We start from the raw sequence: 8,663 nt of genomic DNA, 5'->3' as shown, positions 1-8,663 counted from the left end.
GATCTATATCAATGTCTACTGGGTATATAAGTATATACAGAAAAAAACCCTCTTAAAATACTGCTTAAATACTTAAATATAAAAAAATTATACTTTTTCTTCTAGCATCATGTTTTGTGTGCTATGACTTTGTTGTTGTTCAAAGTAGTTTTTTAACAACGTACACATTTTGGGAGTTGAAGTCAGAGTTTGAACTTTGGATGGGGTGCTGTTTCTGCCTTGTCCTTCAGGAATCTGAGCTGGTGGTTGACTATCCAAGATAGAGGCTGGAAGACAAAGTAAAGGTTACATTGTAGTTTTTGATTGTTTGTTTGTTTGTTTATCACCATCCTACCAGAAAATGAGAATCCTAGCTTTGTATAGCCTTTCAAGGACTTGAGTTGAGACATTCTGCTAAAAATATCATTGGTACTTTTACAAATGTACAAACCCCCAAATCTTTCCATAAGTTATGGCAGGCTGGGTGTGGGGGCTGAAGAGATGGCTCAGGGGTAAGAGCATTTGCTGCTCTTTCAGAGGACCTGGGTTCAATCTCTAGCACTCATATGGCTGCTCCTAACTGTCTGTAACTCAAGTTCCAGCGATCTGGCACCCTTACTCATACATACATGCACTGAAAACACCCATGCACTTAAATTAATAATAAGTCAATTTAAAACAAAGCAAAACAAAACAAGAAGTAAGGACAAACTCAGTATCAACATCTCACAGTCATCTTAAATTTAGTGTGTCTAAAATGGGGCATCCTTTTCATCGTCGTCAAGGGCAGCATCCTGAATCCACGTGTGCAAGCTAGGAAGCTGAGAGCATTTTTAATCATTTTTCTTTTGTGATCCACTCTCCATGCCAAGCAGACAAGACGTATCAAGTGGCATATCTAGACTAAGTTTTCAGACGTTGGTACTTCTAGTCTCCTGCATGCTCAGAGCCATATTATTTTCTCCCTTAGAATGTTTACTGAACTTACTGCTGTATGCTGGACAGTTAGGAGGACTGAAGATAAAATAAAGAGTAATTAGTCTGTGACTTCATAAAGCTTACAGATTGGTAGAGAAAATAGACTTTATTAATCAAATATGCTATTTTATAATTATGGATAAGATACACATTCCAAAAGACTATATACTATAAGGCAAGAAACTATCAGATTGCTTAAGAAAAGAAAAACTTTTAAGTTAAAATATTTGAGTTATAACATAAATAGGATTAAGAGATACAAAAATGAAAAGAAAAACATTCAATTCTAAGGAAATTCTGAAAATTTTGTCCACTAAATGAATTTCATTCTCGGAAGAATTGTTGTTATGAGATTTGGAGTAATGTGAACTGGAGAGAAAGGAAGGATCCAATGCTAGAATTGAGTAGAAGCCATCATCATGCAACAGGGACTTAAGATAGGAGGACCATAAACTTAGTCATAAAACCTGAAATGTTTGAAAGTGGAGAAAATAGGTAGCAAATGGTCCCTCTAGCTTGGGTTAGTTAAGATAAGAATTACAGATTTTACTCAGAGAGGAAAGGGACATAGTAGAGATTTATTTATTTATGTTTTTATGTATTTATTTATTTATTTATTTATTTGAGATAGAGTTTCTCTGTAGCTTTGGAGCCTGTCCTGGAACTAGCTCTTGTAGACCAGGTTAGCTTGGAACTCACAGATATCTGCCTGCCTCTGCCTTCCAAGTGCTGGGATTAAGGTCATGCGCCACTACTGCCCGGCTTAGTTGTGAGATCTTAATTGATCAGATTGTCATTTTTGAATAACATCTATCATGACTATATCCACCCCCTTGACTTCTTTTTCTTATTTCATTTGTCTTGATACCTCTGTAAAAATAATTTTTATTTTAAATTGTGTGTGTGTGTGTGTGTGTGTGTGTGTGTGTGTGTAGTGTCTGGGGATATATGTACAGGTGAGTGCAGAGGTCTGAGGAGGAAAAGGGATCTAATCCTCCTCTCCCTGGAGCTAGAGTTTCAGTCAATTGAAGCCACCTGATATGAACACTGGATATTGAACCTGTATCCTTTGCAAGAGCAGTGAATCTCTGCTCTTAATGGTACAACAACATCCTGTTCTACAATGAGTTGCTTACAATAACAATAGTTTTGAGTGCTTCTTCTTTGTGAGTTGATGCTTGTTCTTCAAGTAGAATACTGTTTGAATCACTAATATAATTAAAGCTCCTAGAAAAGAACTTAACACACAATTATGTCCTAGAAATTGTTAAGGAGTGAATCAGTTTCCTTTTTAACAGGTTATTTTTTTTTTTTACATTTTCTTATTTTGGAAATTTTAATATTATTACATAATTTCTCCTCATTCCTTCTTCCAGTCCCTCCCACATTCCCTTCCTTGCTCTCTCATTTAAATTCATGGCCTCTTTCTTGTTAATTGTTGTTACATGCATGCATTTATGTATGTACAAACCCACATATATTTATAAACATATCACATTCAGTCTGTAGAATGTGACTCATATATATATGTTTTCAGGGATGATAATTTGGTATTGAGTAACAAATTTGTTTATCCTTCCCCGGAGAAGATGATCTCTTCCACTCTTCAGCATCCTTTAGTTGTGTAGGGTTCAGGTCTCCTGGTCTTTACTTGGCCATTTTGGTACATCTACTGTTGTCCTTAGTCATCGCATATTTGGACAGTTGAGTTGGTGAAGTTTTGTGCGGATAGCCTCTGACATTACTAGGAGACACAGACACAGAGCAAGCTCTCTGATCTTCTGCCTTCTACAGTCTTTCTGTTTCATATTGTCCTCTGAGCCTTGCATGTGGGAGTGTTTTGTAGTTGTATCCACTGGGATTGGGCTCTACATATCTGCACTTTGACTGGCTTTGGTTTTCTGTAATTAAAATTGTTCCATCAAGAAATTTCCTTGATGAAGGATGAAGACTACACTTACTATTAAAAACAAATTATTATTTTTATATGACTTTATAAAAAGAAATGGGAGTTTTCAGAGAAAGTGATAAAATAAGAGAAGTCTGGAAAAGAATAAATGCTTAGATGTCTTTTTTAGGCTTTAGTGACACTTTATATTTAGGTTGTAAGAAAAAACAAACACAAAGATTGTTTTAGATTTCTTTTATGAATCACTAGATGACTTTAAGTTGATGCTAATTGAAAGATGTAAATGATAGAATATAGTGTAATAAAAAAGAAGATATTTAGTCTGGCTCCATCTTTCAATGACTATGACCTTGATCAAGATGCTTGATTTTTAACGTTTTTATTCTTCCATCCCTCAAAGTCAATATTGATATCTCCATCATAGGGTGTATTTTGGCATTTAATAAAGGAATATGTTAGGTATGTAGGACAATACTTTATACCTTAAAATTATTCCATAAATGTGGGCGATTGTAAGAAGAGTGGAGAGTCAGTAGGGACAGAGTCAGCCCACTCTTTAAGCTTGGAGTTAAAATGGAATCCATCTCCTATATATAAATGATTGACTTCACAAAAAGTTTTTCATGCTAAATGTTAGAGAACTCAACATATAGTTAGTAATGGATAAGGAAGATCAAAAAAAAATCAAGAAAATGATGGTTAAAGTCAGAGGCTGAAAGATACAGTGGTTAACTGTCTTGATACGTCTTTGACTTGAATGAAAACAGAGGCACTACTGTTTCTCAGTTCAGGCATCACATCTTGGACACAGTGTTCATTTTGAGCCCTGAAAGCAACTCATTCTATTCCCAATTAGCATCTATCAGTGACATCCTGAAGCATTTATTTAGTTCCAAATCCCATTTCAACCACATTTCTATGTTCTCTGGCCTTTACTTTAAATGTGTCAAATATGACATAGTTTCTCTTCCTGTAGATGTAGTGCATGCTACTTTATCTGTCTTGCCTGTCCTATGCTCTGTTCTTAAGGCTCATTCTGAGAAGACTTTCCAGAACAGGCCCTAGTATATCTCTGAGGGAGGGATGCCGAAAGCACTTTCCTTCTACCCTGTGGAATTGTATTTCCTTCCAGGAGAAACCTTGGTACTCTAGTACAAATTTGTTTTCTGACTTGTTATTATAGTGTACAAGTGTCCAGAGGGAATAGTGTGTGTACAAAATGGATAAGGAAAATGTTGTACATTTATACAATGGAGTACTACATAGCAGAAAAAAATAACGACATCTTGAATTTTGCAGGCAAATGTTTAGAGCTAGAAAACGTCATTTGAGTGAGGTAGCCCCAGATACAGAAAGACAATTATCACGTGTGCTCACTCATAAGTTGTTTTTAAATATAAAGCAAAAAAGCCAGTCCACAAATCACAATCCCAAAGAACTTAGACAACAATGAGGACCCTCAAAGAGACTTGCATAGACCTAATCTACTTGAGAAGTGGAAAAAGACAAGATCCCCTGAGTAAATTAAGAGCATAGGGACCTTGGGAGAGGGTTGAAGGGGAGGGGAGCAGAGAAAAATGTAGAGCTCAATAAAAATCAATTTAAAAAAAAAGAAAAAACCAAAATGCTGTGGGATTTAAGGATGGAGAGTAAGTAGATACCTCTAACTTCTCCCAACTTCACACAAGCAGTTCACATTCACTCCGATATTGGAAAAGTAGTTTCACATAGGAAAACTAAGGCTCAGAACACAGCACATTACGATTATACTTAGATATATTCATACCAAATTCAGATATGTGAAGATGGAAGAAAAGCTTTGGAGTAATTGAAATGCCACAGAATCACTAAAGGACTCTGTAAATAAGATCTTTTTTATCATACGTATCTTTTTGTATCGTCATGTTTTTAGCAACTTTCTTTAGCTCTGACTGGAAGATTAACTTATCATCTATATCTTTAGTCCTTAAGTCCTTACTGTTTTCTCATAGTCTGAGGAAGGTTTTGTGGTTAAAAAACGAAGTCCTTTGGACTGGTGGCATATTTAACAGTGATATAAAATAGACGTAAGCAAGGTTGTTCACCAGAAGATGGAGAAGGGAATATTTAAACCCTCCACTAAACTAGAAGAAATGAGCATCCCTCTAGTATTAGACATTGAAAATGACTTCCTTTACTACTCCAGAAATCGTGGACTGTCTCAAATGAACTGAATCATTATATTTGATTTACTAATGTATTTCATCTGCACTTACAGATTTTCATCTTTACTGTGGTTTAAAAATGGCACCTAAAAGTTTTCTTTTTTTTATTGAGGATGGGAGGAAAACTATATCCCTCTTGTCAGGTACATAGCTTCACTTGTACAAGTAGAAGAGGTTAAAGAATGTCAGTAAGACAGTGAAGCATTAGCCATTCAGGAAAACTGAGAATTTTCTATTTCTGTCTTGGCCAGACTGAATGAAAACACTTAGTGTTTTAGCTTTCCTTACATTAGAACCTCATTTGAATTCGAGAAGTGGAAGTTGGTCATCTGAGAATCATCAGATAATGATAGGCTCTGCCATCACAACAATGTGTACCTATTATGGAAGTCAGGGCCTTTTGCTGCGTCACTCATGTGGTTGGTATCATGTCTGTGATGTCAGCTCTTGGCAAGTAACGATGAGAATACTGGAAAAAAAGATTTCAAATGATATATGTTCAGCAGAAAGGAATAAATGTCCAAATCTGTTAATTGGATTTTATCCAAATTGTAATTATTTTCCTATAAATTATATTCTCTTTTCAAAATATTTGTAGTTAAGCTGAAGTATGGATTCTAGTCATACTGGTACTTAGAAATGCATCTCTCCTACTCAGGTTACTCTACTTTAGATAGTTTCTGAGTCTTGAGATAATTATTCCGTTTCATTTCTGCTTCTGAATCTTGACCAAATTTCTTTGCTTTTGTTATTTTTTGATGAATTGGAAATAATAAAAGATGGAAATACTAAAGAGCTGGGGTCTAGGAGAACATCTTGCTCGGTACATGCTTAACTCATAACCATGAGTTTCTGACGTTGATCCAAAGAGCCCCTCCAAAAATGTTGGGCTGTGGTATATCAATGTAATCCCAGCTCTGAGGATGCAGAGACAGAAAAGATTCTTGGGACTGGCTGACAGTCAGTCTAGGCTAATGGGTGAGCTCCAGCCATCGGAAAGACACAATATATAAAGAGATCACATTGCTGAGGATGATAACTGAGATATTGTCCTTTGGCTTCACAAACTGGTTCAGAAACATGCATCCCCAGAGACCTGAACACACACACACACACACACACACACACACACACACACACCATATTAAAAATAAACCTGGGAAGGATATAAATGCATCTCCAAAAACAACGTACTTACTTTGAAGCAAATTAGTTCAAACTGTGAGTGTATTTTCATATTAACAACCCAAATTTAAATAATTGATGTTTACAATGATCTTTTAAACACACAGGCATAGTATAACACTTCCTGAGGTCTTTGTTGGAATGTAGAAATTGGAGGTTTTTCTTACAAGACACAGACCAACTTTTATATGCACAGGTTTGTCTAATCCCAGATCAGAGACTTTGGAAAAAAGTAACTAAGACTGTGTTAAGTATTTGTAGACTTTTTCTAGTCCTTACTCCCTAAATAATATAGTATTGCATATATTTACGTTAGATTAGGTCTCACAAGTGATCTTCAGATTATGTATTAAGTTATAGGCACATGTTACACTATTGCACAGAAGGCACTTGAGTGTCCATGGAGTTCACCATTCCAGTGATTTCTAGAAACACAGACCTGTGAAAACTAAGGCACAATTATCATCAGTTTAAAAATTTCTTAGTGGTCCATGTGCTTGGCTCCCATGCATAGTTTTATTTTAAAGATACATGAAGTAGTAACAAATTATTTAAAACTTTTGTTTTTGCATCTATATAACATTGTCAGTGGTCATGGCGACCACTTACTGGACACAAGAATATTTGGCCAACTTCAGAGATATCAGTCAATATCCAGTGTTTCCAGCTAGAATTCTATGTCTTTGGATAAAGTAAATAATTTGTAGCATGAGTAGATTTTCCTAGATGCCAAGGTCACAGCTCTAAGAACATGAATAGGTCCCCCTGAATGAATAATGATGTGAAAAGTGTAAAGATAGTCATGCCTAAAAGCAGAAAGCCATGCAAAACCCAGCCGCTTGATCACTGCCTAGGTAAATTATCATCACCACTGTGCTTAAAACACTAATGAGAAAGATTTTTTTAAAAGACTTAGGTTGTATAAGAGCTTTGTACCTAGAACTGATGGAAGTAATTGGTCAATTGCTTAATCAAGTCCTCCTTAGAGCTGAATGGGAAACGGAGGAGAGAAAATGTAGGCTGGGCCAGTCATGCAACAAGTCGGCAGAGTTCGCTATACAGAAAGAAACAAAGATAGCGGTAATTAATGACCCTGACTGTGTGCCAAAAAAGCTTTCTTCTGACAACTCCAACTTAATTAAAACTTAAGACATTTCAATGCCCTCAGAAAAGCCCCCGATGGGGTGAACTCTGCAGACTCGTGAGAAAATTTTGTAAATTAAGGCAAAGATGTGTGTTACCAACTATGGTCCACGACTCTAATCCCTGACAGTCAAAGAATCTATTTAGGCCCAGGCCTTTTCTTTTAACCATCTCACACCCTGGCAGGCTTCCTGGCACTTCCTCTGCTCCGAGGAGGCTGTTTTTGTGTTTTACGGAAGATCAGATAATAGGGGTCTTGCTGTTCCTTTTGTTTCTGCGCATTGTTCATTAGCCTGTGAGTGTTGCAGACACACTTGCTATGCTTGGCTTGCTTGGGAGTCAGGCATCCTCTGAAAGCCTCCAGTGGGACAACACGGGGTGAAGATGGGTTGATGGAAAAACTAAAGGTTTTTTTTTTTTTTTTTTTTTTTTTTTTTTTTGTATGTGGATTCCCCCCTCTAAATGTGGCTCAAATTAAAACTCAGAGTTGATGGGGCAGCCTGAATGCTTGTGACCCGCTGTTCTTACACAGAGGAGTGAGAAGGAGCAAAAGTTCTGTGCTAGACATTGTGGAGTGGAGCCACAAGGAACTGTGTTGTTAAATAGCCCTTGCTCCTTTATCGGTACCAATTTTAATTCCATTAAATCAACAAGCAGAAATATCCTCAACAAGAATGGAAAGAAGGCATGCTATGCCATGTAGAAAATAGGGTTTTGCTCTGTTATTAATAAATAGATCCCCAACTGAAATCTTAAGAAATAATGTTGGTTGAATACCCAGTTTGCATGTTAGGGGAGGGGAAAGTTTGATTTCCCCTGATTCTCCTCTGGAAAGTATTTGGTATGTTATAATCGCAAACAGTACCCCCATCCGGCCAGGAGTGTCCTGTGACCTCTCTTCATGGACCTGACATGTGTGTTTGAAGGATACTGCCCGTTTTCTTCCAGGGTCCTTCCAGGTTCCCCTCTCTTTCTAGGTGCCCCTTCCAAGCAAAGCAAATCTTGTCTCCAGGTACTGCATAGTCTGTTGTTTGGATTCCAGGTCTTTTGCTAAGCTTAGTTGTGCAGAATTTGTTTGTTTCATGTTTATTTTCTTTTTTTTTGGGGGGGGGGAGTCAGTTGATAAACCAGAATTTATATTGAGCTAAGCTAAACATCCTTTTCTGGGAACAGAAGAATCAGAACCTAAAGTTTGAAAAAATGCTGAAAGCAATGCTTAGAGCACAGTATCGCTTCACTTGGCTAAAAAAAATTAACACTTCTCT

The sequence above is a fragment of the Arvicola amphibius genome, chromosome 11, assembly GCF_903992535.2.
Source record: "Arvicola amphibius chromosome 11, mArvAmp1.2, whole genome shotgun sequence".
Classification (NCBI taxonomy): Eukaryota; Metazoa; Chordata; class Mammalia; order Rodentia; family Cricetidae; genus Arvicola; species Arvicola amphibius.
Note: the sequence above shows the minus strand (reverse complement) of the source record.